The sequence below is a fragment of the Ochotona curzoniae genome, unplaced genomic scaffold, assembly GCF_017591425.1.
Source record: "Ochotona curzoniae isolate NIBS_2020 unplaced genomic scaffold, NIBS_Ocur_1.0 scaffold_1852, whole genome shotgun sequence".
NCBI lineage: Eukaryota > Metazoa > Chordata > Mammalia > Lagomorpha > Ochotonidae > Ochotona > Ochotona curzoniae.
In genome coordinates, this window is record NW_024467087.1 from 14,846,195 (window position 1) to 14,872,295 (window position 26,101).

At 39.8% G+C, this 26,101-nt stretch overlaps 1 protein-coding gene across 1 annotated transcript in view; it reads left to right on the forward strand.

The window, feature by feature from the left end:
- Positions 1-823: 823 nt before the first annotated feature.
- The window catches only part of ENOX2 (ecto-NOX disulfide-thiol exchanger 2), a 157,489-nt gene continuing 132,211 nt past the window's right edge, over positions 824-26,101 (forward strand). Inside the window, exon 1 of the mRNA XM_040999967.1 lies at positions 824-962. The gene's annotated coding sequence lies outside the window, so the exon portion shown is untranslated. The remainder of the gene's footprint in view (positions 963-26,101) is intronic.

A 26,101-nucleotide genomic window follows, 5' to 3' on the forward strand; every position in this document is an offset into this window, starting at 1 on the left:
CCCAAAGCCAGGTGCCTTTTCTGGGTCTGCCCCGCAGGTGCAGGGTCCCAAGGTGTTCGGCCTTCTCTTACCACTTTCCCAGGCCAGAAGCAGAGAGGTAGACGAGAAGTAGAGTAGCTTGTATATGAACCTGTGCTGATAAGGGATCCTGGTGCATGCGTGGCAAGTACTTTAGCCACTAGGCTACTGTGCCAGGCCTGGAAGTTCTGTCTTTTTAAGAGAGAAAGGACAGTTGGTAGCTTTTGGCCAAAAATATTACATTCTCACAAGAATAGGAGGGAATTTACAAATGATGAGGTCATTGTGTTATATATTTTTTAGATTAATTAATTTATATATTTATTCACGAGGCAAAAAGAAGGAAGGAAACTTCCCCTTGGCTGGTTCATTCCCCAGTTACCTGCAACAGCCAAGAGTGGGCCAGGCTGAAGCCAGGATCCAGAAGCCAGGAACTGTATCCATGTCTTCCACATGGGCAGCAGGTATCCAATACCTGGGACATCAGCCTCTGCCTCCTGGGCACATTACTGGGAAACTGGATCAGAAGTGTGGAGTAACCGATACTCTAGCGTGAGATGCAGTTGTCCCAAGTGATGGCTTAGCCCATTTGCCACAGTCTCCACCCCCTAACATCTTATATTTTACTCCTGTGCTTGTCAACAACACCTGTAAAACTTGCAAAAGACAGCTGTCTGAATAGTTTACCTGTCATTCCTGGGCTCTTAAAAGATTTCACACAAGTGGCTCATATAATTAAATCTAGAGATGAACCCAGTCCTTTATGGAGTCTGGACTTTGGCTTTCTTTTTCTTCTTTAGGATTGAACCAGCTGCCCTTTGACCCTGCCACCAACAACGAGCCCCTGCAGTTTGGTAGTTCCAGTGGCCCTCTGGTCACAGAAGGCCTCATTGAGAATGGAGGGGAATCAAGCAAGAAAAGAAAGAGAACAAATACTCCTTCAGGTAAGATAGGCTGTAATGCACTGCCTTCAGTGAGTGCTATTGAGACATTTTCCCAGAGCCTAATATGTGGTAGAACTTGACAGATGGTAGAAATGACAGGGCCCCCTGCCCTCTTGCTGAGAGAGAGGGAGAGGGAAAAGCACATACATGAGTAACCCACATAATAAGATAAAATATCATCGACGTTCTGGTAAATGTATAAAAACTAAAAACTGTGGGAATACAGAGGGAGAGTTTAATTTAGCCTTTGAGATTATGCAGTGCTTCATGACGGAAGTGACGTTTTTAGCTGATCCTTGAGTTGATAAACTTGACACAAGAGGAAATGAGTAAAAGAGCATCACTATAGGTAGAAGCAGTGGTTTCATTATACATTTATCTTTGTTTACACACATGCGGCCAGCCACCCCTCACTACTAACAAAGATCACTGAATATTTTCACATCTCTCTACCTCTACTCATGTTACTCTTAATACACACTATGCTCCTATGTGTTTTATGTCCTGAGAGTTCTCTTAGAATATCTAGCAAACGGATTCTCCTAAATCCTCTATGACAGCTGACTGAATTTTAGTTTCCCTTTCAACCCACCTCCTTTACCATCCTTCTTGTCTTACTGCCTATTCTCACCTTAAATTTTCCCAGAAGGCATGAGAAACCAGTAGATGACTAGGATATTAACTGATTGTTTGATAATTTAAAGTTTAATTTTTTTCTTCTTTGACTATAATTTGGAAATAGAATGTTGAGCATATGGAGACTGATCTGAGCTTTTGAGATGGATCCTATAAACCATGTTCATAGTTACTTTGTTTATTTTTTTAAATTTTGGTATTTACTACCAGCTTATGAAATCAGGATGCTTATAATCATATAGTATAATGTGTGATGTTGTATATGTATTTCTGCTTATAAATAAATATAGCTGCTGCATGCAAATTTAGAGAAAAATTCAGGTCAGCCACTGTACGAGTACAGGTGCAGCAGGCTAATCTTCTACTCTGTCATTCTGTCAGCCCATGTGGGTGCCAGTTTGTCTCCTGGCTGCTCCATTTCCCATCCAGCTCTCTGCCCATGGCCTGGGAAAGCAGTGGAGGATGTACCAAATCCTTGGAACCCTGCACCATGTGGAAAACCTGGAAAAAGGGCATGGCATCTAGATTCAGTTCATCTCAGCTATGGCTGTTGTAACCATTTGGGGAGTGAACCAGTGGGTGAAAGACCTCTCTCTCTCTCTCTGTAAAAGTACCTTTCATATAAAAATACATAAATCTTAAAAAAAGAAAAGGGAAAATATAGTAAATCATTGGATACATGGAACATTCAGGTAAAGAGTGATTCTTGGGTTTGGCATTATGGTGCAGCAAATGAAGCTACTGCCTGTGGCACTGGCATGCTGAGTGAGTGGTTATTTGAATACCAGCTGCTCTGCTTCTGATTCAGTTTCGTGCCCATGCACCTGGGAAGGTAGTAAAAGATGGCCCAAGTACTTGAGCCCCTGCAACTCAATTGAAAGGCCCAGAAAAAGTTTCGGACTCTGACCTTAGCCAGATGTAATCCTGGCCATTATAGCCATTTGGGGAGTGAACCAGCAGATGGAAGACCTCTCTCTGTGTTTTCTCTCTCTTTTTCTCTCAGTAGCATATAAGTAAACATGATTATACACATATGCATCTACAGAAACTGTGTGATAGAGGTTATTATATCAAGAAGTGAAGATACAATGAAGTATATATGTCTACTTCTGAATAAAATTGTAACTCCCAATGACACTGTTCAAAATATATTGACAATAGGATGCTGAACATTCTTGCCATTCTCAATTCTTATAATGTCATGACACCCTTAAATTGCAGGATGATAGACTTACAACTGTTTTTGAAGGACTATTCTGTCATAATAATAGAGGGGAAATCAGTGCAGAAAGGAGAGTGAAGGAGGGGAAATACCTGATCGTGTAGAACTGTATCATAAAACAAATCAATTTAAAAGAAAGAAACAGCAAGTCTGGCACAATAGCCTAATGGCTAAAACCTTTGTCTTGCAAGCACTGGGATCATATATGGGCGCCAGTCTGTGTTCCCGCTGCTCTCCTTCCCATCCAGCTCCCTACTTTTGGCCTAGGAAAGCAGTATAGGATGGACCAAAACCTTAGGACTCTGCTTTGGGACCTGTATCCTGCCTATGGGAGACCTGGAAGAAGCTCCTGGCTTCAGATCGGCTCAGTTCCAGTTAATGCAGCCACTTGGGGAGTAAACAAGCAGATGGAAGATGTTTCTCTTTGTCTTTCCTTCTCTCTGAAAATCTGACTTTCCAATAAAAATGAATCTTAAAAAAAAAGAAAAGTTATTTGAATGTGAACTGTGAATTAGCTTTAAAAGTGTACTATTTTACTTCTAATGAACATATTCAGTGAGAGCAAAGTAACATTTGCAGAGATAGGATGTTAACAGTAAGTTAATATATAATTCACAGAATCAATTTGTGTTCAAATAATGAATACACTGAAGTTCTTACACAACAGTATATTCTTTAAAATAGGTAAAGTAAACCCTTGGCATGCTAAATTAGCTCCCTTGAAACTTTGTTCACACCATTTGCTTACTGAGCCCTTTCTTTGTAAGTAGGACAAAGGTAACTCCACCCAGGTTAAATTATCACAAATTCCAAATTAGTGTAGTCTAAATTAATAAGGTTTTATAATACAGGGAGTCTCATAATTATCCAGATATAAATTTTGTGATGTTGTGTACAGGCAGGTTGCTTTATAATATTATTTTCTTCCTCTGTAGTGCTAGATAAAAAGGAACGGGGGAGATGTTTTTTATGTCAGAACTTCCCATTGCCCTTGTCACATGTACTATATCATGGCAAGGATGGAAGCTAGGGTTGGTAATCCTTATAGGAACTACCAGTTGTTTCAGTTCTAAGCTGAGATACATGCCTAGCCAATAATATAACTCAACCCTATAACCCCCATTGAATCAAAACCATCTCTCTCCCTCTCCTTTGTTGCACATGAGGGAGGAATTTTTGGTTACAGCTCTAGTTCCTCACTAGACATTCAGTTTTTCTTCCTTTTCCATCCCTCCTATGGCTCTCTTTATGAGAAATTAGAGCTATTAAAGGTCATCATTTATATTCTATCCGAGTCACGGTACCAAATATCGGGGGTCCTCCCGTCCCGCGGAAGAAATCACCCGACACTTGAGAGAGTCTCCAAGGCGCTTTTTATTCTGCTCCTCCGTCCCGTCCGTTAACTCCGTTGTCCGTTGACCGTTATCACCGTTATATCCGTTACGCTCCAGCCCCTCCCCCGCCAAGCCCCCCGCTTAACTGTCAAACTTGACCAATCAACTTAAAGAGAACCAAGGCACACCAATCAGGGCAAAGGGCCAATCACAGGGCAGGAAATGGTCAGTGCCCCCAACAGTTCCCCCTTCTCGTTTTATTAAGCAAGGGACCGTGCCTGTCTTAGGTGTTCCGAGTTCAGGCTCCCCTTACCCATCATGGGCTAACCACGTGGCTAGGAACGTGGCACCTGTCTTAGGTTGGTGAAGCCATATCGGATACTTACCCGTCTCTGGCTACCGGTCCAGCATGCCTAGCCAGACTTTTAGGGATTATCTGTTGTGAAGGGCAAGCACAGCTTGCACTAGCAGCTGCTGTTACTGCTGCTGACGCTGTGCTCAAGGATGAAGCATCCACAGACCCCAAAGAATGATATAAGGCCCATGGCTACTATACCAGCCCATTGGTGTGCAAAGGAAAGATCCTTTAGTATGCAATTTGTCCATTGCTTTACTGTGGCAATCTCTACTTTTGTCGTATGGACCAGCTTCCACTAGGGGATAGCGTAGCGGATAATTCTCTGGACAAATTCAGTGCTCGGGAACCATTGGTGACAATAGAGGGAGTGACACACATTCCAGGTAGACTAAGCACACAGGAGGTCCCCATATGATGGAAATAAGTTGTGGAATGCGTACCAGCACCACAGTGCCAGAGCCATTCCAACACTGGTTAAGGGCTCACTTAACTACAGAGCAATTAACAATAAACATAAATGGAGCTTGTACACATACATAAATAGCATTATAGATAACATAACAACTGCAATTAACTTTAACATTTTCTTCCCATATTCTAGAACTACTACTACTATAATTACAATTTCTTATCACTACCTTATCAATAAATGCAAAAGCTGATATATCTGAACACCCACCCCTATTAGTGCAAAGTACCCAGACATTCCAAGACTGAGCAGAAACAGATTGAACAGGGTTACCATATATATAGTTATACCCCACAAAGGCACAATTTGAACAGGTAGGAAATAAATTGGTCACAGCAAGATCAGGTGCTACTCTTCTAGGAGTCACAGTACTTTGACAGCAGTCCATTCTGGGGGCCATTTCCAAGGCCCTAGACAGCGAGTCAATATTTGCTGCACACCTTTTATGGTGCAGTTTTAGCTGGAGATTCTGGTTGTCTCCTCTCGGTATCTGAATGAACATCAGGCTGGTCAGCATCCACCACGTCCACAGGTTCATCTTGCTCCGGCTTTCTTATCACTCGCGTCAAACGTTCTGGCACCCACACCGGTCCATCAGAATCCTGTGGAAAAACACAAACCGCTCCTCGCGTCCGTCGTAAGACAGGATGCGGGCCCATCCATTGTTTTGTTAAAACATCCTTCCACATCACCCAATCTTTGCAGGGGCCTGCGCCAACAGTGTGGCGTTCGGCAGCAGAATGGCCATCCAAATCCAGAATCAAAAAGTTAAAAATATAAGTAACTAAAGCCAATTGATGTTTAGGACTTTTGGGATATAGGGTGGCTCCTACTCCCCCTTTTTGTTTTATTAATAATGCTTTGAGAGTTGCATGGGCACGCTCTACCACAGCCTGGCCTGTGGGATTATATGGGATGCCAGTAGAGTGTTTAATTGCAAATTCAGAACAAAACTTATCAAATGCTTTGGCTGCATAGGCAGGTCCATTATCAGTCTTATAACACTGGGGGACGCCCCAGGCTGCAAAAGCCTGAAGGCAGTGAGATATAACATCTTGAACCTTTTCCCCTGTATGAGCTGAGGCATAAAGAACCCCAGAGCAGGTATCAATAGAGACATGAACAAAAGAAAGGCGACCAAAACTGGGAACATGGGTAACATCCATCTGCCATATATGATTAGGCATAAGACCACGGGGATTAACCCCAAAGCAAGGCTGGGATAAAAATGGGACACAATTTTGGCATTGTCTAATAATACAAAAATATGGTTGGATCCAATTAGTATACCCCAATACCTGCTGGAAATCATTAAGGATCTTCAAACCATCCATTCTGATTTTTTTTTTTTTTTTTTTTGCGTTTCCATAAGACTTTCTCACCTTCCTGTATACGTCCTCTGAATTTATCAGTGCCATCTGTCAGGCAAGACTTAATCAATGTCCAGAACCTGACCATTCCTGGAGAGAGGGGCTCCTGCCGTTCTGCCCTAGCTAAGTCTCTGCCTAAGTGTTCCCATTGTGGCAGGATCAAAAGGTCCTCCTTCAGAAACCATAGCACAATCCTCTGCATAGTTTGCAAAAACAATAGCACTGCCAGCAGTTTCTGCAATAAAGGTTGCATGTGCACTGAAAAAGTTAAATTGGCCATATTTTTAACATCTCTGATCGCCGCTAACCTGCAAACTTGACCGACTGTCAAATCGCAAAATTGATCGTTAACCGCGAACTTGAATGGGCGCTAGATCGCAATCCTGAATGGCGGTAAACTGCGATCGTGAATGGCGGTAAACCGCGATCGTGAATGGCGGTAAACCACGATCGTGAATGGCGGTAAACCACGATCGTGAATGGCGGTAAACCGCGATGGTGAATGGCGGCAAACCACGATTGTGAATGGCGGTAAACCGCGATCGTGAATGGCGGCAAACCACGATCGTGAATGGCGGCAAACCACGATCGTGAATGGCGGCAAACCGCGATCATGAATGGCGGTAAACCGCGATCGTGAATGGCGGCAAACCGCGATCCTGAATGGCGGCAAACCCAGCTTTAATGGTCGCGACCCGCGAACTTGACTAACTTGACTCGTCGCTACCCGCGAACTTGACTAACTCCACTCGTCGCTACCCTGCGAACTTGGCTCGTCGCTAATCCGCGAACTTGACGTGCACGTCCCCGCTGCTATCAGCGGCTCCCTGAGGTAACCTGAAACCTCAGCTTAAATGGGCCCCCCGCTGCTGCGGCTTCCTGAGCAAAAAGCTCAGTTGTAACTAATTCCCCGCTCTAAGCGGCTCCCTGAGCGATCTGCTCAGCTTACCTTCCTGGCGTTCACCAGCTGACTTCTATCGATTCACAGCGCCAGTTATCTTCTTTCTATCCGAGTCACAGCACCAGGTATATTCTATCCGAGTCAAGGTACCAGATATATTCTATCCGAGTCACGGTACCAAATATCGGGGGTCCTCCCGTCCCGCGGAAGAAATCACCCGACACTTGAGAGAGTCTCCAAGGCGCTTTTTATTCTGCTCCTCCGTCCCGTCCGTTAACTCCGTTGTCCGTTGACCGTTATCACCGTTATATCCGTTACGCTCCAGCCCCTCCCCCGCCAAGCCCCCCGCTTAACTGTCAAACTTGACCAATCAACTTAAAGAGAACCAAGGCACACCAATCAGGGCAAAGGGCCAATCACAGGGCAGGAAATGGTCAGTGCCCCCAACAATCATTGACTCCAAGCTGTCAAAATCAGTGGACTTTTAACCTTCTTGTTTCATGTAGTGCCACACACTGAGCATCCCTCATCCCTAAACCCCAAATCCAAAATTCTCTGAGCATTTCAGGGTTGGGATTTTCTGATCAGAGACATTTGACTAATGAAGCATTATAAACATACAGATTTTGAAATTTTGAAAGAAATCTGAAACCATAAACATGTCACATCTCAAACATTGCCAAAAATGGATACGCGACTTGAGTTAGCAATATCATCTTCTTTATGTTTCTTCTGCTTTTTGGCATCCTTGGCAATATACTTTGCTGATTTTTCATCCTCCTTTAACCATTATTTCATTTTCTTCCTCCCTCCATGGGAGGTTTGCTTTTCTCCACATTTATAGAAGAAGATCATGTTAGCCACGGTTGAACATCACGCAAAGATGTTCAGCCAGGCCCCCAAGTCCAAAGCCCATTTCTAACTAGGGTGCCATAATAACTGTGTATCTAGATATCAAGCATCTAGACCCATCACTAAAATATGATTTAAAAATTGGTGGCAAACTAGAGAAAACTTAAGTTTGTGTGAATACAACTGAAAATAAGTTGAACAGATCTTGGATTTTACTGCCTCTAAGATATGCTCAAAGGCTGAGATTCCATGTTCTTCTTTTTCAACTTTTTTCTTTGCTGCTTCTGTCCCCAGATTTTCTGTTTAAGCCAAGCTAATAAGGTGCCCATCTCCAAACTCAGTTTGCTCACCTGTCGTAGAGCAATGTTTATCTGTTTATTGCCTTTGCTAAGCATGACACTTCCCTCTCTTTTGCCTGTCATAATCTTGTCCAACTGCCTGCCTCGTATGTATCCTGTCTTTGCCAAGAAGACATCTTGTTCATCCTAGTTAGAAATACTCTCTTCTACCTCTGAAATCCTCTGGTCATTATATTCATATGAAACACTTGACATTGATTGTGGGCATATTTAAATTATTGTGTATCTGTGCATATACAGATCTCTCATTGGATGGTCCTTAACTCCTAAATATTTTAACACTACCATGATATCCTATACACCATAGATGCTAAAAATATATATATATTTGTGATCAGGCATTTGGTAGAGTACTTACTTTCTATTTACATTTATATTTTCTGTTACTTAATCATGACTTCCAAGAAAGAACTCTTCACAAAACTGAGCATTTAGTATTTGACTTTATCAGCTGCCAGTGTTACCTGTCCCTAATGGTCAAACTCAGACATTTGTAAGATTACACACTTAGAGCAACTGCAGATCAAACCTGTGTGCTTATGAAAAGAATCTCTGTCCCTAATGCAACTGTTGCTTCTTTACCTAAGTACCCAAGGAAAACTGGTAGATAAAGTTTGATTGCCTTACCCCAGCTGTCTGTAAAGTAGATTAGTGTTCTGGATTAGATATTATTGTTATGTCTGACCATAGACTCTTTCATAGATCTGCCTGCTTTTATGGCTTTTAAGTTTTAACTCAAAATTATTCAGGATGTTTTCTGTTCTCAATTTTTTACTTTTTCCCCATGAAAAGATTTCCTCAGTGGTGCTACAATTATACAAATTGTGTGAGATTCAATGAATACGTTAATTCAGATTGTATTCTATGGCAAAAGAGTGATTGTTAAACTCATGTTAAGTTTCAATGCCAACTTTCTTTCCCAGAGATGCCAACTGCCTCTTGGTTGAAACCCAAGAGATGTCAACTGTCTTATCAAATAGTCCCACTAGAATGAAAGAATCCATGAATGAACAAGTCCAGCTGGATAATGACTAAAGTATTAGGCAGTGCTTTAAGTAACATCGTGACGTAGTATTCAGAAGTAGGTGTCAGCTCTCTGGAGAAATTATCTACCAATTGGGAATTATTGTGATACCTGAGTGAACTTCCAGATATGGATACTATCCCACTCCCATTATCTTTACTCTATAGGTATATTCTCAAATATAGGTATGTGTTTAAATATCTGGTGCCCAATACTAAATAGTATTTCAAAGTTTCATGTGTATAATACATAGTTTGTTATAAAAAACAGATATGTTCAACTATTTTGCATTTGCAATAATTATTGGATTCTGAGAGTTGAAGATCTCCACAAAGACCCATTAGTTCAATAAAAGTTTGCATTGATATGATTCTTTATGTTGATGTATTTTCAGACTCGTTGCATTTTACAGATCAGGTGCTAATAACCAGAGAGGTCAAATGACTAACTAAAATAGACTCCCATCATCAGGAATGCTACATTATGGACCTCTACAAAGTACCTAATTTTGGTCAAAGACCTTCTAACTCAGTTGTTAAACTTTCGCTTAAACGTTCTGGAGATCAAAATGATCAAGACAGTGAGACGTTCCATTATTGCCAAGGCTAGATTAATCAGAGTAAGTGGGCATAAAGAGCAGCAGAGCCATTTGCTCAGAAGTAAAGAAGTACATTGGAATGGATTGTTGAGTAAGTTATTAAAGCTCACTGGGAAGAGAAATATCTAAAAATGAAATGAGTGTTCATTTGCCTGGGAACACTTTTGTTTCCTTTCCTACCTGGAAGAAGGGTGATGAACTTGGAAAGATTTTTATGACACTTAGAGCCCTTTGATTCTCCTGGACCCGTATGCCTGAGACTTCCTTTTCACATATACTTTGAAGTCCACAAATGAAAGCATTGATTGTTTTTAATAAAGAGAGAAAATGCCACCATTTTATATCTTGGTGTGTGGTATTTCCAGCATGTCAGCTGAATTATTATATTGCCAAAGGCAAGAAGAGCCTATTGTTCCTGTACATGGAATTAAAATAAGAAAAAAGTAGACTAATAGCCCTACTCAGTTTCTTTAGTCTTTTGGACATTTTTTATCTGATTAAAGTTTCAAGAAATAAAACCATTATCTTAATAACTAAAAGATCAAAAAAAAGAAAGCTGCTTTTTTTGCTCATGTTTGACAGAAATTCTGTAAAATTTTACAGCTTCAAGAACTGTTCAAAGGAGCGTAGACTGAGGGTGGCACACAGACACAAAGGCAGGATAAGAAAAATACAGATACATTCTTTTAAGTTGTCCTAATCATTGGGACACGCTTTGAGCGATTTTCTGATTATCTTAGACATGAAGTATAAGTCTCATATGTTAGTGATATAGAGGCCAGTAGTGGATTTTGAATCACAGTTTTTGAGTTGGCGGCAGCCTCGTATAACTCTACCGTTTTTACAAATGATCAAACTGAAACTCAGAGAGGGGCCTTATCTAAAAGCAACATGGTTAATTTATAGCAGAATAAAAACTGGTTATTACCAGCCCTATATAATCATTTTAAATTGGCTTGGGCTGTGGAGTGTGATTGATTCAATTTTGCTATAGAAAGGTGATACCCTAGAAGAGCTAATGGCATTACATGATTTGAAGCAAGCTATCTGTATAGTATGTGAACCCCATGTCTATTTTGGCTGCCATACAGGGGAAGATGCTTTATGCTCAAAATGGGAGAGCAATTCAAGACTGAGAAACAACTAGAGGGAATTACCTCTGTTGGGTTGAACTCAGGCAACTCAACAAATCACAGAAGAAATTATTTGTGACACCGGCTTACTCGACAGTAAATAATTTGTGTCCACTAAACCCAGCATACTCTTCAGGCCACTCCATACAAGTGAGAAAGCCTCTTATAATTGTGTTTTTTTTTTTCTGTGAATTAAACATAGGTGCATATGGTTGTGTATGGAATTCCTTTCAATTTGATTGTTTTTCAAATCTCTCTAAAGAAATTGATCACTGTAGGTCAGTAAAAATGTCATAGTAAGAATTCTTATATTTGAGGACATTGTTTTCTTCCTCTCTTAGCTTAATAAATTGTTCAAGTGACTGCAATTCTTGTCCTCAGGACCTGAAAGGGCCTCCCTAACTTTAATATAAGAAAGGGGCATATTCAGACATGTGTTTAAAGTATACTGAAGGTGGAAATTTTTAATACTGCAGTTGTGATTTTTATTAGTCTTTTCATCTTGATTGAATCACAGAAGATATTTGCAACCTCAGTTTTCCGATCGGTGTAATGCGGAAAGCATTTTAAAGTCTGTCAGTTAATACTGTTAGCAATATCACTGCTGTTTGTTATGGATTGAGGATGTTAAGCAACCATGCTGATTTTCTCCTTCCAGTTATCAGTCAAACTGAGAAAAAAAATAACAAAAACCCTGTACAGAGCAAAATATGCCATCAGCCTTATTATAAATTGAACAAGATTTCAAAACATGGCATGAACCTATGGCCTAAAGCAGTCTCCCGTCATCAACCACTGCAAATATATATTTTGATACCACACTAGGTCATAGAGAGCAGTTGCCAGTGTCACACTTGCGCGGTAACTAGGAAACAGGAGTGTGGTAGGCCACCATGCCTGCCACTCCAGGATCATGCCCGTACCCTAAGCTGTGCTCATTCTATAACACAGCAATGATCAGCAATGCTGGAGAGCATTTAGATGGGAGAAGCTTAAGGCATAAGTCAAGCCGTAAGTAAGTAAGCAAGGGTGGGGTAAAAATTGAAAGGCTTTTTTTTTTAGTACTCTCTGTGCTCCTTCACAAACAGATTGGAAGCTTCTTTCTTTCAATGGAATGATGACAAATAAGATGGGAAAACCCTCAGCTTCCTTTATTGTTTATTTGTCTGGTACTTTTTAAATACCAGGATAGGGAAGCTAGCAGTGACAGCCCATTCTGTTGGTACAGAAATAAAGGGTTGTTATTCTTTTTTTAACTTTTATTTTTTTTATTTACTTGAAGAACAGTTACAGAGAGGGAAAAACAGAGGGAAGGAGGCAGGGAGAAAGAAAAAAAGAGAAAGAGAAAGAAATCTTGCATCCACTGGTTCACTTCCAGAATGGCTGCAATAGCCAGTGCTGGGTCAGCCAAAGCCAGAAGCTAGTCCCTTCTGAGTCTTCCATGTGGGTGGCAGAGGCCCAAGTACTTGGGACATCTTCTGCTGTATTCCCCTGTCTATGGGTAGTGAGCTAGATCAGAAGTGGGTCACCTGGTTCTCAAACCAGTGCCCACAGGAGATGCTAGCATTGTAAGCAGTGATTTTACCTGCTATACCAGAATGCTGGCCTCCCAAAAGTTTATTCTACTACAAATATGAGGCATTTAGATTTTTTCTCAATTTAATCAATAGAGATAAATTCCAATGAAACCAATCTCACATCATCTTTTATAGCCTTAAAGAGGTACCTTATAGTAAAGAAATCTCATTTTCATAGATTTTAAGCATAGAATGTGCAGCTGCCTTTTCAGCATTATTCACATATGATTGCAGATTTTCAGGTCTTCCTTTCTATTTAATGTATCAGATACTGTTTATTTTTTAAAGATTTATTTTTTTTATTGCAAAGTCAGACACACAGGGAAGAGAAGAGACAGAGGAAGATCTTCCATCAGATGATTCACTCCCCAGTGACTGCAGTGGCTGGAGCTGTACCAGTTGGAAGCCAGGAGCCTAGAGCCTCTTCCAGGTCTCCCACACGGGTGCAGGGTCCCAAAGGGTGCAGGGTCCCAAAGCTTTTTGGGCCATCCTTAACTGCTTTCCCAGGCCACAAGCAGAGAGCTAGATGGGAAACAGGACTGCCGGGATTAGAACCGGTGCCCATATGGGATCCCAGCACATGCAAGGTGAGGACTTTAGCCACTAGGCTACAGCACCGGGCCTAGAACTGTTGTATGTATTTTAAAAAATGGGCTGGTATAATGGCTTGTAAATACCAGGATCCCATGTGGGTGCCAGTTCTTGCTTTGCCTATTCCAGTTCCCATCCAGCTCCCTGCTTGTGGCCTCAGATAGCATTAGAGAATGACCCAAACTTGGGATCCTGTACTTGCGTGGAGACCTAGAAGAAGGTCCTGACTCTTGACTGCTGGCTTTGAATCATCTCAGTTCCAGGTGTTGCACACACTTGGAGTGTGAACCAGTGGATGGAAGATCTTTCTGTGTCTCCTTCTGTTTGTAAATTTGCTCTGCCTTTCCAACAAAAATGTTTTTATTGAAAAGACAGTAGAGAGAGAACTTCCATCCAAAAGTTTACTTATTACCAAATAACTGCAAAAGCTAGAGCTGGCCAAGTCTGAATCTAGGAGCCAGAAGCTTCTTCCAGATCTCCTATGTGGGTACAGCAGGAAGCTTGATTGGAAGTGGAAGAGCCAGGACTCAAACCAGCATCCACATGTGACACCAATGCCACAGTCAGAAGCTTAGCATGCCACACACAGTGCTGGTGTTAAGTATTTTAAATGTGTTAACTTGTTTGATTTTCATAGCAATGAAGTCAGATAAACACAGTTACTAACTTCCCTTTACAAATAAGGAAGCTTGAAATACAGAGAAATTGAGTAATATCTCTATATAGTGATAATATAAGATATAGCTATACACTAATATAATCATTACATATAGTATAGAGGATTTGAGATTCAAAGATAAGCAATGTGATAGACATTGTAGTGCAACAGGTTAAGCTGTCACTTGGGATCTCCACATCCTATATTGGAGCACCAGTTGAGTCTCAGTTTCTCTGTTCCCAATCCAGCTTCCCGTTAATGTACCTGGGAAAGTAATAAGTGATGGCTCAAGTGCTTGGGTCCCTGCCATCCACATGAAAAACCAGAGTAGAGTTTTCTTTTTTTTTTTAATCTTCTTTTTTTTTTTTATTAATTGCATTGTATTATGTAACACAGTATTATGGGCACTGGGATTCCCCCCTCCCCGAACCCTCTCCCCATGGTGGATTTCTCCACCTTGCTGCATTACCACAGTTCAAATTCAGTTGAGGTTCTTTCGTTGGAAGTATTTAACAAGCATAAAGTCCAGTGTCTTATTATCCTCGTGAGTTCAACGATTTCTTGGTATTGATTAATAGTATGTTGATAGGAAAATGCGGTTTCTTTACTACATCCTGTGGCTTCTTAATAGACATTTCAATTTTTGGTTTATATTCAACCTGATTCCATACAGTTATCAGTTTAGGTACAGTACATTTTTTTAGGATGCGTGTGCAGAGAAATCCCCAATACCCCAGTGAGGCGTAACTAATATTTATGTCCCACCTAGTGAGGCATGTTTGGATCCACGGTGGCCATTTCCTGTCTGATTCTAAGCTTTCCTTGTTGTTGTCTGTCCACAGAATAGAGTTTTCTGTCCTTGCTTCAGCCTGACCCAGCACCAGTTGTTGAGTTTGTTTTGGAAATGATCCAATCAACAGAAACTAGCATAGTCTCTCATTTGCTCTCTTGCCCTTGCTCTTTTCCTTTTTCCTTCCCCATTCAGATATGTAAGTAATTAAAAATGAAGCACAAAGGCAGTGTGGCTCCAAAATTGGTATCCGGGATCGATTAATTTAGAATGGAGGTGAGGTAGGGCAGATACCCGTATTATTAGCAATATTCCAGATGCTTCCATTCTGCAGCCAGGCTTACAAATCAAACCGATGTACTAGCCATCTTGCATCAAAGTATGCCTAAGGCACTGTGGTGTTTACAGTATTCTATGACAGATTAAATTTGGAGTCTTTGTAAATGTTGACCTCTCAAAATATTACAACAGAAAAAAAAGGAACTGCCTAATTTGCAGTTTTTTCTTGGCTCTGTTCCCTGATATTCATTTATTATCTATTGAAATAAAAATCCATGATGATAAGATTTCCTCTAGATGTAGGTTAAAGGGGAAGTCTTGATTCCCCCACTCCCAGTCTTTAATTTCATTTATGGTGTAAAATACACATTTTAAGCCACGTAGGGTATAATATTCCAGAATGAGACATTGCTTGTAAGATAGAATTAATCTTAAGATATTTTGCTTGTTCTCCATTTGAATTTTAAACAAAAGCAACTTTCATATGCAATCTGTTTCATGGAACGTGGTGAGGGTTGATGAGAGTGGCATACAAAGTCTGTAGAAGGTATGCCGGATTGCAGAAATGATGTATGCTGCTAATTAGGGAGAGGTTAGCAGGTTTCAGTAGGTAGCATTCTCTAGCTCCAGTCACTTTATTCGAAGCATTTGACTTGATAGCAACAATAACAGCAGCAGCAACTGCTTTTATTAAATATTGATTGTATGCCAACCAGTATGACCAAGAGCTTTACATATATAAATTCAATCAAACTTCACCACAGTGCCAAAAGACAGGCACCATTTCTTCTTTTGCTTACAGATTTTAAAACAACTGAAGCTTAGAAAACTTAGAATGCTTTCTCAGGCCACAGCTGTTAGAAGCACCGTAATAGAGGAGACAGAGTAATGGTTGTTGTTTAGAACATATTAGAATCCTGGCACCAACCTTAGGCAAATTACCGCATCTCATTCAGCCTGAGTTATCATCTATACAACAGATGTAGTAGTCCAAGTGCACAGGATTGTTTTTAGTATTCAATATGAAATAAATATCACCTACTATATGATGTACTTTGGTTCAATTAAATTTATTTAGTCTTAGTAAGTGTGAAGCCTTGTGTTAGACATTAAGCTATTTCAATAAACTCTGAATAAGAAGACAGACTCTGACCCTTGCCTTGTGATGCTCACAAGAAGGTGGTCATTAAGTAAATTATTACATGAATAATTTAATTATTTGCAGTTATGCTGAATGTATTGAAAAATTCACTACTCATAGCCAGTAGTCACTAAATAAGAAAACATATTTACAGAGTACCATTATGTACTGGGCACTATGCCAGAAAGAGAATTAAGAGCAAGTGCACAATTGGAGTGAAAAGTGGAAGCATTTTCATACAATTGAATGGCAAAATAGGATGAGGTTAAAAAGGCCATACTTTCCTCTGGTTAAACCAGAAGTTTGGTGTGAGAAAAAATAAATCCGAAGATGGGTAATTTAGTTCATGCAAAGAGGAGAGAGCTCAAGTGGAGAAAGTACCTTTTTCCTCTAAGATTATTTCCTGGAGAATATGTCAATCTTTTTTGTTTTGTTTTGAAGATTTAGTTATTTGAAAGACAGAGAGACATGAAGAGATAATCTTTTACCTGCCAACTCACTTACCAATTGATTGCAGCAGCTGATGTTGGGCCAGACCAAATCCTGGAGCCAGGAACTCAATCTGGGTCTCCTTCATAGGTTGTAGATGCCTAAACACTTGGATCATCTTCCATTGCTTTCCTAAGTGTATTAGCAGGGAGCTCGACTTGAAACAGGGCAGCTAGGACTTGAAGCAGTGCTCTGATATGGCATGCTGGCATCACAAATAGCAACTTAATCAGCCACACCACAGCTCTGCCCTCTGTATCTGTCTGGTAATATGAGGGTAATCCTCAGTGATAGTTGCCTTTGTATTTAGCAAGAGGGAAACCAGGCATTCCCTCTGAGATGAAGACTGAGTATCGAATTTGCTTCTGAATTTTACATAAAATCTGAGCATTCAACCAGTCATAACTGTTTCCAGATGCTGATTTAAATATCATCTCTTACACATATAGTGGCTCTGTTAGCAAGCTATTTTCTAATCTGGACTTTTTTCCCCTCTCCATAATTACCCTGATCTAGGATATACAGCTTAAGAAACATTGACTAATGCATCCTAAATTATCTCAGCAGGGTAACCACAAGATTTCAGTGTTTCTTGATTTTGTGCCAGGTTTCTGTTAAACAGCTCTTATGCCACATTAGGTATGTGCAGAGAAGACTACGAATCTCTTGGGTTGGGACTTGTTATCAATTAAGACTGTTGTCCTTTGCAGTGGGATGCCACTCTCTGTGTGGTATATAGTCTGCAAAGAGGGTGATGCCTTTCACTTTTTGTCCTCCTGTCAAATAGCCAGTCAGTTAACTAGAAACCTTTCTATTGCATCTCAGACTGCCCAGAAGTGTTCTCTGCCTTAATTGGAGTGAGTTGAGTAGTGGTAGCTAAAGAACTTAAGTTTTTTGCTTTCTCTCTGGGCTTCTGGCAAATGAAGTTAAATGTCACTGAGGACTTGCCATACCAATACGTGAGACTCTTTTCGCTGCAGCTCTTGTGAAGAAAAGCCTATCAGTAAAGCCAGTCTTTCAAATCCATTGGTTCTGTGTCATAGATTCAGCAAACCACCTATCAAAAATATTAGAAAGAAATTGCATCTATACTAAATAAGCACAGACTTCTTGTGATTATTTCCTAAGAATAGGGATACAGTATATCACCTATTTACATAGTATCTATACCATATTAGTACAAGTAACCTAGAGATAATTTTAAGTATACAGGAGAATGTGTATAGGTTCGGAACAATCCCCCAGGGATACCGAGGAACCAGGTTAATGTCAATTTATACATGAAGCAATGGAGATTCAGACGCTTACTAGATTGTCCAGGATTTTTGGACAGCCAGTAATTTTTAAAACTTGGGTTTTTAGACAACAGATCATAACATTTTGTGTTATGCCCTGCTGGTTTCTAAGGGTTTCTGAAGAAAACAGTATTTTTAATCTGAACTAATATTTGAGAAGATATCCTAACAGAAGCATTTTCTCTGTGGGTCATAAAGGGGCAAAACTGGAGTGAGGAAGACAAAGTTTTACACTTACTTTGTATAAAGTGAACACATTTCACAGTACTGATTTGGGAGCATAGTGATGCTCGCATTCTGCCTTCCCTCATGCCCACATACCCCTACCTAGGAAATGAAAGCCTTTTGAAATGGCTCAAGAGGTGAAAAATGAGTGTTTTGGGAGTAGAACTGGAGAAGAGATAAACACAAGAGATTTGGTGGAGGTACAGCATACTAAATTGTTAGGGCTTCATGACAAAACATAAAACTTGGAAATGAAAAAGATTGAAATTCCCTGGCCCATATCTGTACCTTTAAGCAAAGTATAATTAATCTCATGTATGTAAGTGAAATGCATTTCAGCCCAAGTGACTTGCCCATGGTCGCAAGACAATTTGGGCACAAAGAATTCTGAAATTCAAATGCCTTCCTAATGAAGTCTTAAAAAAAAAACAACAGTATTTTTTTTTAAAGATTTATTTTTATTATTTTTTATTGGAAAGGCGGATATACAGAGAGGAGAGACAGAGAGGAAGATCTTCCATCCGATGATTCACTCCCCAAGTGAGCGCAACGGGCCGATGCTATGCCGATCCGAAGCCAGGAGCCTCTTCCAGGTCTCCCACACGGGTGCAGGTTCCCAAAGCTTTGGGCCGTCCTCCACTGCTTTCCCGGGCCACAGGCAGGGAGCTGGAAGGGAAGCGGGGCTGCCGGGATTAGAACCGGCGCCCATATGGGATCCCGGGCGTGCAAGGCGAGGACTTAACCACTTGCGCCACCGCGTCGGGCCCCAACAACAGTATTTTTAAAACTTTTTTTTTTCATTAGGTGTAGGGATTCCCCTCTTTCCCTCCCCTTTGTTCCTTCCCTTTCTTCCTTCCCATTTTTCCCCTCTCAGCTTTTCCCCCCAAATTATTACAGTAGCATTGTCCTCTAGTAACAATTACAAGATTAACATTCTGCTATTTAAGTTTATCATGGCATTGTGGGTATAGAAAAAGGTAGAAAATTTAGTACTATCTTGTCAAAATGTATATAACTCTTTCATTGGGAGTCCTCCTTTTATTCAGGAGTGGAAATGCCTACTGCAATGTATCTTCACTTCCTGACATGCTAGTGTCCTTTATACAGTTCCTCCAGAAGAATATATGCATATATTTGGTCACATATATCTACATATGTATTTTGTATTTTGCATGGATGTCAACTTATATCAAAGAGAACATATTATATTTTCCCTTTTGTGATTGGTATATTTTTACTGAGCATAATGCTCAGGGACTGTTTTATTGCAAATGGTAGGGTGTAATTCTCTTTTAATGGCTGTGTAGTATTCCATGAAATAGATGTTCCACAGTTTCTTTATCCATTCCTCTTTTGATGGACATCTGGGCTGTTTCTATGTCTTCACTATTGTAGATTGTGTTGCTGTAAATATAGAGTTGCAGCTCACTTTCTCATATGCAGATTTCACTTCCTTGGATATATTTCCAGGAATGGGATAGCTGGGTCACATGTAGATCAATTTTCAGTTCTCTTAGCTGTCTCCATACTGACTTCCATAGTGGCTATACTAGCCTACACTGCCACCAGCAGTGAAGTAGGGTACCTTTTTTCCCACATTCATACCAGCAGGTATTGTTACTAGATTTCTGAATGTAGGCCATTCTCACTGGAGCCAGGTGGAACCTTAAAGTGATTTTCATTGGTATTTCCCTGATAGCTAAGGAGCCTAAACATTTGTTCAAATGTCTATTATCCATTTGAAGTTGTTCTTTTGCAAAATGCCTGCACATTTATTTTGCCTGTTTCTTTACAGGGTTTCTTGTTTTGCTGTAGCTAAGTTTCTGAAGTTCTTTATAAATCCTGAACATTAATCTTTGATTTATTGTGTAGTATGCAAAGATTTTCTCCCATTTTATTGGTTGCTCTTTGTTTTGTTGATTGTTTCCTTTGCAGTATAGATGCTTCCAAATCTGCTTTGTTTTGTTGCTTTTTAGTTATATTTTTGCTCATGTGGATGTTTGCCACAATGGTTAGGATATTGCTTGGTACATCCATATTCCATGTCCGAGTGCCTGGGTTTGAATCTCAACTGCAGCTTCTGACTTCAGCATCTTATTAATTGACAACTTGGATGGCAGCTGGTGATGGCTAGAGAAGCTGGGTTCCCCCTACTCACATGGAAAACCTAGATTGAGTTCCCAGCTACTGGAGTTTGGCCTGGCCTAATGGCTGACGCTGCTCCATTTGTTGCAGACATTGCAATCAGTGAGAGGAAGATCTCTCTTGATAATTCCCTTTCTTTCTCCATTCCCGCCCCCCTTTTTCCCCTCTTTTACTGCTTTTCAAATACAGAAAGAATTTTTTACCAAAATAAAATATTTTGATGGCTTGCATAAATGATCACAAATGCTATGAGTATGCCAATGAAATTTCATGAGTAGATCACAAAGGTAGGCTAGCACCCAAAATAAGGCACAGATAATTTCTATAACCCCCCAAAACCATGTGCCAATTTCTGGTCACTTATTTCCCACAAAAGATAGCTTCTAAAATGACTTTTCTTTTTTTAATAATTGTGTGGTGAACATTGTTAGAATTCAGAAATTTACTGTTGTGATCTTTCTGTTAGTGGACATTTAGATTTATTGTATCTTTTGCCTACCACCAAAATAATAGTTATTGATGCTCATGCTTTGTACATGTGAGCAAGTATTTATTATTGAATAGAATCTACTAAGATTATAGGATTGAAGGGTTAAGACCTTTATGCCTTTTGTGGCTTATTAATGCCAAAGTGACATCTGTTAATGTTTCATTCATCAAATAATGCTCTTAACTGTGATATTTCAGAGAGTGATGCCCTAACTTCCTGCCATCACACAACCTTGTCAATCTTATGTATTTTTACCAATTTTACAAGCCAGAAATTACAACTTTGCTTGTTAACTCTTTATTGGATACATAGTTTGTAATTGTTTCCCCATTGTGTTGTCTCCTCACTTTGTTTTTTACTTTGCTCTTTAGAAGGATTAATATCCGGCATAAGAAAACATGCAGTCCAATTAAGAAATGGGCAAAAGGTATAATCAGGCAGTTTTCAAGTGATAAGGACATGAAAAATGTTCAAGATCACTAGCCATCAAGGAAAAGAAAATAAAAACCGTAGTAAGGTATGACTTCATCCTAGTTAGAATAGCTACTATATATAAAAAAGAACAAGAGATAACAAGTGCTAGTAAAGTGGTGGAGAGTAAGGTACCATAGTATGTCATTGGTTGAAACATGAATTAGTGCAACCACTGTGGAAGAACACTATGGAGTCTCGTTAGAAAACTAAAAATGTGTTGAGGCTGATGCTGTGTTGTAGTAAGTTAAGCTGCAGTTACAACATTAACATTCCTTATTGGTGCCAGTTCTTGTGCCAGCTGCTCCACTTCTGATTCAGTTCTCTATTAACATGCCTGAGAAAGCAGCAGAAGATGGCCCAAGTACTTGGGCTTCTGCCACCCATGTGGGAAATCCTAAAAATACATCTGCCAGATGACTTAGCTACCACACTCTTGGGAATATGTCCAAAGGAAATGAAATCAGCATTTGAAAGTGTTGCCAGCATCCTTATTTTTATAGCAGCTCAATTTACAATAGGTAAGGTATAGAATCATATGCATGATGGAATATTACTCATCCATAAAAGAAGAATGGATTTCTGACATAAAATCTTCTATCCACTGGCTCACTCCTCAAATGGTCGTAACAGCTGCGGTTAGGCCAGGTCAAAGCCAAGAGCCTGGAACTTCATCTACATCCCACTCAGAGTGGCAAGGCCCTAACTACTTGGGCCATCTTTTACTGCTTTTCCAGTTGTATTAGCATAGAGCTGGATCAGAAGCAGAGCAGCCAGTATGTTAGTTGTTCTAAATTTAACCTGCTCAGCCACAACTCTGGCTCTGTTCTTTGTCTGTTATTCATGTGTGATATTTTTGTTCATATTTCTAAAGTTATTTGTTTTAATTATGGACTTATTTTTATGCCTTGGAAATTAATGCCTTTTTTGTTGTCTATGTCACAAACATGTTCTTATGTAACATTGTTTAGGCTATGTTCTTCCTCATTAAGTCTATTTTAGTCATCTCCCTCTTTTATATTCCCTTAGAACTTCTGTAACTAGGGAAAACTCACAACTTTGGGGTTTTCACAGAAGCCCCAATGTCATGTAATCTCTCTTAAATCATAGTTTTCCAACTATAGGGTTACAAAATTTAGGCATCCCATCTATACTGGTTGGCAGTGAAGCCCTTGGTCTGTCTTCCAAACATGCTGCATGTACTCTCTGAAGGAAAACAGATTAGCAGGATACACCTGTCTCATAGCTATCTGGTATGTGTTAAAGGGAATGTGAAATGAAGTAACCTCTGGTTATTCTAACATTGTGGCCCCAGCTGTCTTCTACTAAGGCATTCAGACAGTTTAGGCATTTAGGAATGTTTGGTTGCTACTTGAAAGTGTTTGGTTACACAGAAGGAAGTCTGGAAAAATTCTATCTTGTATGTACAAAGGAAAATGCATTTTCTTTTGGCACAAAGATAGTCTCTTAAATTTCCATCTAGATTTTTTAGGACTACAAATATTAGTCATATCTAAGAAATTGAAAGTTTGGTTATCTAATTTTAAAAGAACTATGAGGATATGTTTAACCTATTTATGCAACCAGTTTGGAAGCATTCTCAGCAGCAATATGTTAATATGCTAATATGCTAATATATTTATCTGGAAACATTTATTACATGCCTACTGTGTGTCAGGTGATGCTGAATGGAAGAGTAAATGAATATTCTAATTTCAGCAGAAGCTGGGAAATGAATAAGACTTAGGCCACAGTGTCTACATCTGGTAAATATAAGCAATCTAGAAATGCAAAAAGATCACATCTGTTAATTTTTAGTTAAAACTACTGAGTTTACACAAATGGTATAAGACTGAATTTACCCATTCACCTTTATTTAATTGGTAACAGTGCCTCTTTCTGTATTTCTCTCTCAGAAGATCCATTATTATCTGTTTGCAGGAGAAGCTGATACGGGCATTGAAGTTGGGAAAAAAGATATCTTTTTGCTTTTCCAGAGTTTCCTTTGTCTGTGTGTTAGTGACCATTAAGATATGAAAATAAAATTTATTTTTGTTGAAATTGATGACTGCTTAGATGATAAATAAGAGATGATCATTAGATAGGAACTTAAGTCTGTGTAAGTATCCTAAAGAATGACACATTTTCCACTGAGAAATATTCTGGGGTGAAAATTGGCTTAAAAAGAAAATACTTGCAGTGGGTTATGAAAGAGGCATTGTTGGTATTTTATTTATAAAACTAATTAAGTAAACATTTGCTCCAGTAATTAGGCTCTGTAGAGCTTCATGCTGAGGCTACATTTTCCATTGTGTGCAACTTAAAACTTTGTTAAGGATAGGTTAACTTAAAAAAATAGCTTATCAAAATTGGACTAATCATCTTTTTTCCACCCTATCTCCCCCATCCATGCTGTACTTGAGGTTTAGAGCCAGTGGGGGAAGTTCTAAACAATCAGACCTTCAGGGATAGCTCTATAAATCAGAATTCCTTCTCTTTGCACCTTACCCTTCCTGCAGCACATGTACTCACACGATTTCTCACAAATGTTCTTTGAAAGGATCAGGCTGCCTTTGCTTCTCAGAGCCTCTGAGTTGTTTTTGCAAGTTAGCAACAGCCCAGTAATTCCATCCCCTTTCCTGTGGAGCAGGCACTCAAGTCTTTCAGAGTTCTTTGGCCACTCATGGTTAGTTTTCTTCCAGGACAAGAATCTGTACCCGTGAGCACCTCCAGAAGGACAAGCAGTCCCCACAGAGCGAGTCACTAACCAACCGAAAGCTTACTTGTGAGAAAGCAAAGGAAAGAGGTTGGGGTGGTTGATAAGAGGGAACATCTAGTTCAGCAGTTCTCAATCAACATGCCTGAGGGATTCTTTTACCTTGCATTGGTTTGGCACTACATTGGTGATTCTTTTTAAGGAGTGATGATGGCTTGAAGCAGCTACTACTATTGCAACAGCTTCTTAAAGAAAATGTTTCCAGGTGAAATGGCAAAGTTGAGAGAAACAGTCTTCCCTCAGCTTTACTCAAACTGTTTCTAAATATCACACAACATTTCAATCAAAGCTATGACCTGATCCCACATCTCCGGATTCCCTAGCCTCTCCTCTTTTCCATGATATTCTGTTTTGGAAAAAAAGGAAAGAGAAAAAATGGGGGAGGGGAGTAAGATAGCAGATGAGAAAGAAAGAAGGAAAAATAACTGCCCGTGATGGTAGGCCTGCCTTCTCTGTCACCTAGTCCCTGAGAAGCTTCAGGTAACTTGGACTTTTGACTTCAAATCCCAGCGAACATTGTAGGCACTCTCCCTAGGCTCTGTTACAACAACACTGGACTCCTTTCCAAAACCTGCCCTGTGCTTTAAATCCACTCCCTCAACTAAGAATATCCTCCTTCTCTTATCCAGGCAAAATCCTGTTTGCTCCCCTAAATGAAAATGATTTACCACTGAGTACTTCATGCCACGATATTTACACATAGTGTTTCTGTTTTTTGGTTTTGGCTAAATGAATATGGACTGCAGTTTTCCTCTTATTTGAAGGAAAATCTCGTCAAAGCCCAGCTCTGACGTAGCACTTCTAGCATGAAGCTTAGGTCTTCCCACCTGAATTCAGTTCTCCTTTGTTTCAAAGTAGTATTTTTTTTCTTCCCAATAGCACTCTTTCTTTTCCTTTACATACATACATACACACACACATGTGTAGATTTGACTGGCTTCTAAGGGAACCTGTCTTTTTCATCTGTTCCATCAAGCCGATCACAGTGCTTCATGCACCCAGTAAATGTACTCAATGAATGAATAAGCTTTTCCTACTTCCATGGGTTTTCTTTTCCTTAACTCAGCATATTTTCTGCAAGATTGTCCATTCTACAATGACAAAGCTACCTTGTATGTTCATTCATCCATCTACTCATACAAAATCTTATCATGTGCCTGACTTATGCCAGGCATTCGTTTTAGGTGGAAGACATACAGCAAGCAGTAAGCTACAAGTTCTGCTCCTAGCCTTATGGAACATGCATTCCTGTGAGTGAGAAAGAAAATATAAAGATATACAAAGAATATTTCAAAAACCTTGTGGAAAGTGCAATTGAAGGTTAAATGTAAATGTAACCTTGATGCCAAAAAGTTGAATTTTGTGCAGACTTTTAGGATAATAAACATTATGCATAAGGCTTTCGAAGATTCCTGATACCAATGGACCAAAAACTGTAGTTTAGATAGGGTAGCCAGGAACAGCCTATCTGAATGAGTGACATTTGAGCAGAACCTTTGACTTTCCTTCATACTATCCCAACCTACTTCAAACCACCCATTAGCTGTAACCAAATTTACCTGCCCCTGATGCGTACTTGCTTTCACAGCATCCTTAGTAAGGTAAGAGCCATTGTGACTTTCTACTGTAAGGTTTGGCTTGGAGGTTTTATCAACTAATCTGTGATTTTGAACAAGTAACCAGCTTCTGTAAGCCTTTATCTCCTAAATCTATAAAATGAAGAAAACAGTACCAATAATAAGGCAACATTATGGATTACATGAAATAGTTAATGTCAGTTTACTTATTATGAACACTACATGGGATAATAAATGTAAAACTCTTCCGAGTAAAGAACCTAGAAATACACCAATGAATATATGGAACTCTCAAATAAAAACCAAGCTAAGACGTTGGGTCAGTGGGAAATGTTGAGGCTCTGTAGTAAATGGAATTGGAAAATGGTTACTCATAAGA